The following is an 8,735-nucleotide window of genomic DNA, read 5'->3' as shown; positions in this document are numbered from 1 at the left end:
CTGACTCTCACCAGTGGCTATGGATGAAGTCACAGGCGATTTTCAGCCAGCCCCAGCAAAAATGTTTTATCTATATACAAACCAGTAAGTCTGTAGTACTTCTTCCTGTTAAAATACCTTCAAGATTTAAAATATAATTTCAATAATAATATGGATAGATTTATAACTGTGCCTTTTACAAGAAAATAATGAATATTCAGCAAATACCGTTAGTACTTTGTAGCTGATGTTATGGAAATTATTATTTTTCCAACTGGATCATGAAAAAGCAGAGACTAAATCCTATATGGTGTTCATTACAGATTTCACATAACATTTTAATGTCAGAATATAATATGGATATCAAAACTTACAAATGAGTATATTTAAAAGCAAAACAAACCCTAAACTTTTAATTTTATGAGCATTTTATAAATCTGTTAACATTTGCAAATTCTAACATATGTTACAGTGAAGTGAGGACACATTTCTAGTAAATGGCTCAGGAATACACCTGCTGTTCTAAATATTTTTCATCAGTTTGTAAAGGCAACTAGTTGATAGCTGGAAAAATATATTCACCTATTTAAAATAATTTAAATTCATTAAATTAAGAGAGCTGTAAATGCCTGTATTATTCCATTTACATAGAATTCCATATATGAAACATGTTCCTTGAAGATCCACGGATCTGGCTTCTCCACATGATACCGTCAGCTGATCAGTAAACAGTGATTCATTTCATATTTGAGTGCTGTATTAGTAAGGCTACTACCTTCACAGTAACCATGACAACCTCTTTCAGAGAACTTCATTACTCAAATTTAAAATAGCAAGTGAAGATTGCTATGCTGTAGTAAAATGTCAGGCTTAAAAGTAAAAAATCACATATTGGCTATGATGGAAGTAAGTAACTCTTGCCAAATATCTATAATCTGTCTCTTCTGCCAAGACCATGGATTCGGCAAGGGGTAAAGTACTCCAGTCTTCATATGTCTATAGAGAAAAGAGAGGAGAATGTTGCTATCATCCTGTAGAATGAAAAGTTAAACCATGTTATTAAAGCTCTCTATCTTGGGCAATCTCCTGTGCGATTGATTAAATCCCTCTGAAAACCCGCTGGAGGGTCAGTTGGTTGGTTCTGACTCTACGGTACACAACAATAACACATCATATAATATACAAATTAATTCTTTACAGTTACTATAAAAAGAAACCAGAAAAAAGGATGTTTTCAACTTATGTAATAGAAGATAATCAATTAGTATAGGACTCTTATGCATGAGTAAGAATTCTGTGAACATGAGCATAAAAATAGCAGCAAATACAAATAAGCAATATTAAAAGAAGAATTTCTCTTGCTCAAGCTCATTAAAAAAGCAATATATGGAAAAAGAAAAAAAAGAACCAAATAGATGTGATTATCTGATTAACTACTTTGTCACATGCTAGCCTATTCTATGATTGAGTGAAAACCAGTAGAATCTGTGAGCTTTAACCAAAACAAAAAGAAGAGATAAGAAATTTAAAATAAAATAAAAATGAATATTTTATTAAGGCTTTACACCTTACAGATTGGCAAAATCAAACAGTGAGGCAAAGTGCTGATGATGAAATGATGAAGAAAGCACTCTTGTTTGTTTGCTTTGATTTTAACTTATGATGTTTTGGAGTTTTTCTACATTACATTTCATTCATATACATTGTATTTTGTACAATAATTCATATGCGTTGCATTTTATATATTTGATTACTATTGAACTATGCCTTTTACTGCTTTCTCTTCAAGTCCCTATTTCATCTTTAGTTTTCATTCTCCCCCCATCCACCCACTGACCTCTACTATCCTAATGATCCCTCCTCTCCTCCCCTCTCTCCTTTCTCTATGCCCTCTCCTTTTTAACATCCATACATAATCATTCTCAGTCATCTTCCTATTTTCACGACAGTGATCTTATGCAGTACTTAACCTTTTCTGACTGAGTTATTTCACTCAACATATTGCTTTCTAGGTTATCCTATGTTGTGTTATGTTTTATAGATGCTGCATTGTTTTTAGCTGCATAGTACTTTATTGTGTGGACAGTCCACAATTTCTCTATCCACTTGTTTTTCATGGGCACTTGAATTGCTTCCATTTTACAGCTATTGTGAATAATGCTAATATAAACATATCTTAGTTTGTATCTCATCTCTGATTTCCCTAGCAGTGGAATAGCTGAATCATATGGGATTTCTATGTTCAGATTTTTGAGGAAATGCCATACTGTCTTTCACAGTAATCCATTTTACTTTATTTTTTAATTTTTTTACTGTTATTATTATTAATTTCAATGAACATCTACAGAGATTTTGGAATTCCATTCATTCATTGTTGCACTTTACTCCCTACCCACCCCACCCTCATGTCCAACCCCAGTTGTCTCCTCTTCTTGAAAAGCAAAAGACAAACTCCTTCATTTGTACCATTTTAAACGAGCAGTGCATGAGAGTTCCAATATTTCTGCATCCTCATCAACATTTCCTATTCACTGCCTAATTGAACTTCACTACTGTTGCTGGGGTGAAATGATATCTTATTCATATTTTTATTTGCATCTTTCTGTTTGCCAGAGGTTTTACACATTTCCTCATGTGTTGGTTGGCTATCTGAATGTCTATCTTTGTTAAGGGTCTTTTGCCCACTTTGTAATTGGATTATCAGACTTCTTTCTTGGGGAAACTTGTAGCATTTGGTAAACTCTAGTTATGAAACTCTTGTCTGAAGTGTCATTTTTAAATGATTTTTCCCCAGTCTGTGGGATTTCTTCTCACCCTATTGGAAAAGGTTTTGATGCATACAGAAATTTGATTTTTAGAAGGTCTCATTGTGCATTTGGTTGTGCATTTTGGCTTTGTTTGCAAACCAATTTATACAATAGACTAAGGCTTCTAAATTAGTTCCTATTTTTTCTGTGATTATTTTTATAGCTTTTGGGTTTACCCATAGGTAAAATCCACTTGAAGTGGATGATTTTGTGTATGACATGAGATGTGAGTCCAGTTTCATCAGTTTTCTACAGGTAGATGTTCAGTGTTTCCAGCATTTCTTGTTAAAGAGGCTATCATTTCCCCATTTAATAGGTTTTATTTCCTTGTCAAATATCAATTGACCATAGGTAGATTGATTGCTTTTTGGGTTCTCAATTCTATTCCATTGGTAATCTTTTTTTTTTTTTTAAGATGGGTTTAGTTTATTTTATATAAATCATGCTTCATTTCAGTTAAAATAAACATCACAAAGAGAGTCTAGATGCAAACCACATCATGAAAATACTACTTTGTAGTCCATGGGCAATCTTGTTTGCTGAAACTGAGGAGGACCTGAAGCACTTGCAGCAGAAGTCAAGGACTATAGTCTTAAATATAGATTGAAGCTCAACATCAAGAAGACAATGATTCTCACCACTGAGCCAATTGGCAGCATCAAAAGGATGGAGAAGGGATCAAGGTTGTTCACAGTTACATCTTGTTTGGCTCCACAGTCAACTCTCTTGGCACCAGCAGTCAGGAAATCAAAAGACGAATTACACTGGGACCTCTCCAGAGTACTAAGAAGCAAGGATGTCAGTCTAGAGACTAAAGTACTCCTGATCCAAGCCATGGTCTTTGAAATTATTTGCTAAGCATCAGAGAGCTTCAGAGTTGTTGTACATAGAGTGGTGGACATGGGTCACATGCAACTCAAGGGCACATAACAGGAAAACATCTGCTTGTCATTGTACCCATACCATGTTGTTTTAGTTACAAGAGCTATGGAGTAGGTTGTTTTCCATTTGTTCCATATTGCTTTACATACAAAAGCTGTATATACTGTGTTTCATTTATATACATTGTGTTTCATGCATTCCTACATTCACATCATGTTCACATTATGATTCCTATGTTGTTGTTAAGTGCCGTCAAGTCGCAGGCAACTCATAGCGACCCTATGAAGGAGAGTCCTTGATGCTTGGTTGCCTTTCATCCTCTCTCCAAGTTCATAGGGTTTCCGTAGGCAAGCTATTATGGAAGTGGATGCCACTCCTCCTTCCAAGCTATGAGTCCTATACATTGTGTTTTATAAAATTAATCATAATTGATCCATGTCCATCTTTACCCCACTTTTTCAGGTCCCCAGTGGATTTTTCTTAATTCCTTCATCCCGTCTCTCTACCTAGCAAACTCTGCAACACCAAGATTTCCTTCTTTCCCTACCCTCAACCCTCCTCCTCTTCCTTCCACATCCCCCCCGGACTTTGGTACACAACTTACTAGTAATCCTTCTATTTTTACAATAATGGTCTTATGTAGTATGTTTTGAGATCAGAGAGTGTGATGCCTCCTATTTTATCTTTATTCTTTAGAAGATTTTTGGTTATTTAGAGTCTCTTTCCTTTCCAAATAAAACTAAAAATTACCTTTCCTGTTTCCTTGAAGAATAAGTTTGGTTTCTGTGTTAGGATTGCATTGACTGTGTAGATTGCTTTTGATAAGACTGTCATTTTCACAATGTTGAGTTTTCCTATCCATGAACAGGGACTATTGTTCACTTAATTAGGTCTCTTACGGTTTCTTGTAGTAGTGCTTTGTAGTTATCCCTGTAACAATCTTGTGTGTATCTAGGTAGTTTTATTCCTGAGTATTTCATCTTGTGGTTGGCCATTGTAAATGGTGTTGTCTTTCTAATTTAATAATCTTGCTTCTTTTGTTGTTGCAGAGAAATCTAGCTGATTTTTATATGTTGATATTATATCCTGCCACTCAACTAAATTGTTCTAGTAGGTCTAATGGATTTTGTTGTTGTTGTTGTATCTTTGGGATTTCTATATACATTATTCCTCTGCATATAATGCATCAGAGAGTTGGACAATGACCAAGGAGGATAGAAGGAGAATTGATGCCTTTGAGCTGTGGTGCTGGAGAAGAGTATTGAGAATACCATGGACTGCTAGGAAAACAAACAGATTTGTCCTGAAAAGGGTTAAACCGGGTGGCTCCTTGGGGGCAAGGATTCTGAGGCTCTGTCTAACATATTTTGGACATGTTGTGAGGAGAGACCGGTCCTTGGAGAGGGACATCATGCTTGGGAGAGTGGAGGGACAGCGCAAGAGGGGAAGACCCTCTATGAGGTGGATTGATTCAGTGACTGGGATAATTGGGATGGGAGTGTCAGAGACGGTGCGATTGGCACAGGACAGAGCAGGGTTTAGGGCTGTTGTACATAGGGTCGCTATGAGTCGCAAACGACTCGATGGCACATAACAACAACAACAACATTCTTTAAAAGACACCTCAATCATTTGTCTGTTTGCTGTACTGAACAACTTGGAGTTGCTGTGATGCTGAACACTATTCCATAGTCATATCAAATACCATAATGATTACCCATTATGTACAATGGTGGGATAAGCTTCCAGATTGATTCATGTTGTGAAGCAGAAGTGGCATCCACTTCCTAAACTAGGTGCCTCTGGAAACTATAAAAACTCTCTTATACATTTACAGAAAAGATGTTAATCATACGAAAAAAGTCCACGTCTTTTGTGCAAAGCTTACTCTGTGTTATATTTAACTTAACAACACTTAATTACTGCTAAATGATATATCTCAATGGCATATTATATCTCAATGGCAGTTTCATCTATTAACATAACTACTTATGTTATATCTTGGAGGAACATTCTTCCACTTTGCACATTACTCTGTCAATGTTTTATATGAGGTAACCTGAGGTTACTATGATGCTGAACCTTGTGCCATGGGTATTTCAAATACTGGAATGGTTTCCCATTGTGGATGGTGTTTGGTGGAGCTCCAAGTTGTAAAATAGGTTGGGAATCAGAATTGGCATCCACTTCCTATACCACATGCCTCTGGAAACTCTATGAACTTGGAGAAACAAAGATAGCTGTGAAAAAGGCATTAGGTATTTTGTTCATAGAATTGCTATGAGTTGACCTCAACAGCAATCAACAACAACAATCATTTGGTGCATAGATATTTATTATGGTTAGGTCCTCTTGCTCTATTGACCCTTTAAGCATTATATAGTGACCTTCCTTGTCATTTGTGATGATTTTTGCACTGATATCTATTTGATCAGAGATTAATATTGCTATTCCTGATTTTTTCTGGTTGACATTTGCTCAGTATATTATTTCCCACTCTCTTTTCATTTTAGTCTTTATCTTCATGTTTCAGGTGTGTCTCTTTTTTTTAATTGATATTTTAATGAAAGTTTATAAAGAACTTGGATTTCCATTCATTCATGGTTGCACATTTTCCTCCCTGCCACCCTCTGCCCCAGCTCACTTTTTTTTTCAAGTTCTTTCGTTGTTATACAGTAACTTCCACCTCTCAGACTATACTATGCAGCTCTTTGCCCCCCCTCTTTTCTTAGTTTCATCCAAACCCTGATGTCTATCCTGTTTTATAACAGTGGCATTATGCAGTAATTGTCTTTTTTGTTACCGAGATATTTCACTTAACATGATGTTCTCCGTGGTCACCCATTTTGTATAATATTTCATGAGTCCTTTCAGTGTTTTTCAGTGTTGCATAATATTTCATTATGTGAATATACCACAGCTTCTCAATCCATTCATTTGTTGATGGCCACTTAGGTTGTTTCCAACTCTTTGCTATTGTGAACAAAGCAGCAATACACATGGGTGTGCATATATCTGCTTGGGTGGCAGTTCTGGTTTCTTCAGGGTATATTCCCAATAGTGGAATTGCTGGGTCAAATCATATTTCTACTTGCAACTTTTTGAGAAAGCACCATACTGCCTTCTATATTGATTGTACCATTTTACACTCCCAACAACAGTGAATAAGGGTTCCAGTTTCTCCACAACATCACCAGCATTTGTTGTTTGCTGTTCTGTTGAATTATGATATTCATACTGGGGTGAGATGTTATCTCATAGTTGTTTTGATTTGCATCTCTTTTAAATACCAGTGACCCCTAAGAAAGTACTTCACTCAAGTTCCAACACTGGTCTCAGTGCATTTCAGCTCCTGGCATGGGGAGTCAGCATCAGGACCAGAGTTCCTGGTGTGGGGCATCGATGTCCGGACTGAAATTCTGGGTGCAGGCCAGAGGTGTCAGGACCAGAGTTCCCAGTGCAGGGTGTTGGGAACAGAGTTCCAGGCATGGGTGGCACCGTTGGGACTGGAACTTTGGGTGTATGGGAGTTCTAGCCATTGGGCTTCAGGATCAGAGTTCCCATATGTGTCTCTTTTAAACCGTATATGGATAGGTTTTGGTTTTTTATCCAATCTGCCACTCTTAATGTTGCATTTAAACCATGAACATTCAGTATAATTATTGAGAATCTAGGTTTTATTATTATTTTGTTAAGTTCTTTTTGGTGTTTTTGTAGGTTGCTTTGGCCCATCATGCTTTCTGTGACATCTCTGTATGAAGGAGTTCTCTCAGTATTTCCTGCAACACTAGTCTTGTTTTTACAATCTCCCTTAGGTGGTTTTTCTGAGAATATCTTGATCTTTCCTTCATATTTGATGGACAGTTTCGCTGGGTACAGTATTCTTGGTTGATAGTTCTTTCTTTGTTTGATATATGTCATTCCACTGTCTTCTTGCTCGTATGATTTCTGCTCAGAAATCAGCACTTAATCTTATTTGTTCTCCCTTATAAGTTACTCTCTGTTTCTCTCTCGTTGCTTTCAGAATTCTCTCATCTTTGGTTCTGGCAAATTTAACTATTATATGTGTAGCTGTTTTTCTCTTGGGGTCTATTTTATATGGTGCTCTCTCAACTTCTTGAATATATATTCTCACATTCTTCATTGTGCCTGTAAAGTTTTCTTCTAGTAATTCTTCTACAACTTTTTCTGTGTCTTTACTTGCTGCTTCCTGTTCTGGGATTTCGATTACATGTTATTCCTATTGATGGTTTCCCACATTATTCTTAGACTTTCTTCTTTTTCCTTCCTTTTTGATTCTGCTTTTTATTCTAGCAGATCTGTCGTGAGAATTCTATCTTTTATTTCACTGGTTCTTATTATGTCCCTCCAACATGTTGACAGCATCTGAAACACTGGTCCTCATATTTTGAATCATCTTTTCTTGTTTTTCCAGGGTCTCCGAAGCCTCATTTGTTTTATCTGCATTGTCTTGGGGTTTCTTGGTTTGTTTGTTTGTTTTTTGGTTGTTGGTGTGTTGTGTAGAGTCCAGTAATTCTTTGAGTTTGTCATTCACCCATTGAAAATATTCAATATTTGTTCTTTTGAATTCTTTGTCAGAAAGTTCCATCAGAATTTCTGGCTTCAGGAAATCCAACTGATATTGTGTCATGATCACTTTTGGGGGAAAACATCTTGTTTTCATTTTGTTTAGGGTGTGAGGTAGTCTGCTTCTACCTTGTCATTGCTGTGGTACAGTTTTCCATGCCTGAGACCTTAGTAGGCCCTTGATCTGATAGCCTTGGTTGAGGAACTTATTGCTCCAGACAAGGGAGGGGCATCTACCCTTCCTGAATTTCTCTCTGATCCTTTGACTCAGGGGAATACTTGCCTCAGTTGAGAAGAAACACGACCTGTGAACTAGCAGCCTTTACTCCAGAAATAGATGGTATACCAATTGACATATTTCAGCTAACAGATGCTGCCCTGGACATGCTCACCAAGTTGTGCCAAGAAATCTGGAGGACAAACACTTGGCCAACTGACTGGAACACATCTTTATTTGTTCCCATCCCAAAGAAAGGTGAC

This window comes from Elephantulus edwardii, unplaced genomic scaffold (assembly GCF_000299155.1).
Source record: "Elephantulus edwardii isolate Elephantulus edwardi_28Jun2011 unplaced genomic scaffold, EleEdw1.0 scaffold00060, whole genome shotgun sequence".
NCBI classification, from domain to species: domain Eukaryota; kingdom Metazoa; phylum Chordata; class Mammalia; order Macroscelidea; family Macroscelididae; genus Elephantulus; species Elephantulus edwardii.
Note: the sequence above shows the minus strand (reverse complement) of the source record.